General features: G+C 45.8%; 1 protein-coding gene across 1 annotated transcript in view; it reads left to right on the top strand.

Annotated features, from left to right (window-relative positions):
- The window catches only part of SLIT3 (slit guidance ligand 3), a gene marked incomplete at its 5' end in the record, with an annotated part of 712261 nt that overhangs the window by 451189 nt on the left and 258461 nt on the right, over positions 1-2611 (top strand). The gene's annotated exons all lie outside the window — the stretch shown is intronic.

Raw genomic sequence — 2611 nt, forward strand, 5'->3', positions numbered from 1 at the left:
TTGGAAACATTTTTCAAACTCATCTGTTTGGATGGCTGACAGCACCTCCCTCATTTTTTTTCACCTCTTCTATGTATTCAAATCACTGTCCTTTCATGTCCCTCTTCACTCACAGAAACAAAAAGAAATCGCACAGAGCGAAGTCAAGTGAATAAGGTGCATGCAAAGGGCAAGCGAGGTATGCTGGTTTTTGCCCAAAACTGCACACTGAGATGGCTGCGTGAGCAGGTGCATTGTTGTGGTGGCAAAACCAGTCTCCTGTCTGCCACAAATCAGGCTTTTTTTGGTCACATGCTGTTATGCTATCCTTTCAGAACCTCTAAATAGAAAGCTTGATTAACAGTCTGACCTGGTAGACCGAACTCCAAATATACTATAAGTCGATATTTTCATCCGTTTGGGAAGTTGACATCCAGAACGAGGTTTTTTATCAACATTTCACCTTTTTTGAAACAAGGAAACCACTTGTACAATTGCATTTTTCCCATAGCGCTGTCCTTGCAAGCTGTGTTCAACATCACAACCGTTTCTGAGGCATTTTTCCAGAGCAGGAAGCAAAATTTCACAGTCACAAGTGGTTCTCTTAAATTGGCCATCACCCAAAACAAGGTTCGAGAGAAACTACTTTTACAAAAAAAGTCACTGTGACCAGAGAGAACCTTCCCAGGGGATGCCACTGGGTGCACTAAGTCAGAGTGAGGATACTTACCTAGCGGGGGGGAAATGCATACTACTACAAAAGCTCTGCTCTGCCTAGCACAATTCCAGGGTTTCTGGGTAGCCCCTCTTATCTATAAGGTAAAGTCCTGAAGTGGAATAGCTAGGGTAAAGGGTGTGAACACCTTATATTTGGGTAACTATTGCCAAGTTAAGGAACCCTGGTGGCACAATGGTTACATGTAGGGCTGTAATCTGCAAGGTCATCAGTTTGACACCACCAGCAGGTTCTGCAGAAGAAAGACAGGACTTATTACTTGGGTAAAAAGTTACAGTTCCAGAAACTCACAGGGGAAGTTCTGCCCTGTCCTGTAGGGTCACTAGGAGTGAGCATGCAGTGAGTTTGGTTTGGGTTTATTGCCCATGTGCCCTTGTGAAGGTGTTGTTTTGTTTAGTTCTCAGAGGATATGTTGATATGTCTGCAGGCATTTCTTTCAAAGTGAAAAAGACATGAGCAAATGCCTGCCTGTTCTTTGAGCCAGACAAAAAGCAGAAATTTATCATCCATGTAAGAACCTTAAATTGGCGTTTGGGGGTAAGCATTGGGCTGCTAACTGCAAGGTCAGTGGTTCAAACCCACCAGCCACTCAGTAGGAGAAAACTGAGACTTCCTGCTCCAGGAGAGACTCATTTATAGGGTCACGATGGGTCACAATCAACTGGATGACAGTAAGGGGTGTGTGTGTGTGTGTGTGTGTGTGAGAGAGAGAGAGATAGTACCTTTCTGAGCTCTTTCTTCTGCAGAGCTTTAAGAGGAGCGGTCCTCTGTGCAGGCTCTGGATGCTGCACATCCACAGCAGATGCTGAGGAAGGCTGTAGGCATGCTGAATGCGGTCCAGACCCCTGAGAGCCACCCGCATCCCCTACCTGAGCGTAATGAATAGCAAGTGCAGCGAAGTTGTTGGAAACATGAATTGGGTTCGCCAACCTCTGATAAAGCATCTTTCAAAAGCCCTCACTTTAGCATAGTCGCCGACACCGGGGCCAGAGCCCTCGCTGACAAGTGATATACACGCTTCTCTTACCGAAGTACTTCTCATCCCGGGGACCCTTTCAGTTTCACGTTCATTCTCTTTTGCCCAAGTCAGACCATCAGGCAGAAGTGTGTGTGTGTGTGTGTGTGTGTGTGTGTGTGTGTGTGTGTGTGTGTGTAAAATGAATACTGTGTCCTTCCTGCTAGCCATCTCTCTATCCCTTGCATTTTGGACTCTTGAGCTGTTTAAATGTGGCTTCCTTTTTCTTCCCTGTCATGACCTGGTTTCATCTGAAAATCTCAGCATGTGACTCTCTTTTCCCCTAATTCCTTAAATTTGGCATTGCTGTTTATTATATCATTTTGCTATCTGTCTAATATAACATCTTTGAAGGACCGAGATGTTTGGGGCGGGGCTGGGGCAGGGGGAAGGACGTACGCTTGCTTCGGGGCCAACTGGAATCTGTTTACATTTAGAGGTGACTTCAGTCCTCTGTAGATCGTCCTCCAGATACAAATATCTTTGTCATCAAAATGATAATCCATAGTCCGTCGTTCTTCAGTCGAGACGGAGGCAAAGAGACTTGAGGGAAGACGAAGCTATTTATTCAGAGATTGTTTAAAGTCAGCGGTAGTCTGTCCTGGGAGAGGAGATTGTATTCGTTTGATAAAGCTCACCCTTTCAGCCTGGGGGAGACAAAAAGGGGTTTCACGATAGAACTGCAGAGGAGTCCTTGGCCTCTGTAAAGGGGAATTGGATTTTAACATGCCTAAACCTTCCAGATTGGAGGGTATGCTGATAGAGAGAATAGGGACATAAAAGCAATGTACTTTCTTTTCTTTGTGGACTGGATTCAGGAGGCAGTCCATCAGACCCCCCACTTGAGAGCAAAGACGGAGGGGGGCCACAGGAGCCGGGGG

This window comes from Echinops telfairi, unplaced genomic scaffold, assembly GCF_000313985.2.
Source record: "Echinops telfairi isolate 266 unplaced genomic scaffold, ASM31398v2 ScPeMD7_7469;HRSCAF=8507_0, whole genome shotgun sequence".
Taxonomy (NCBI): Eukaryota; Metazoa; Chordata; class Mammalia; order Afrosoricida; family Tenrecidae; genus Echinops; species Echinops telfairi.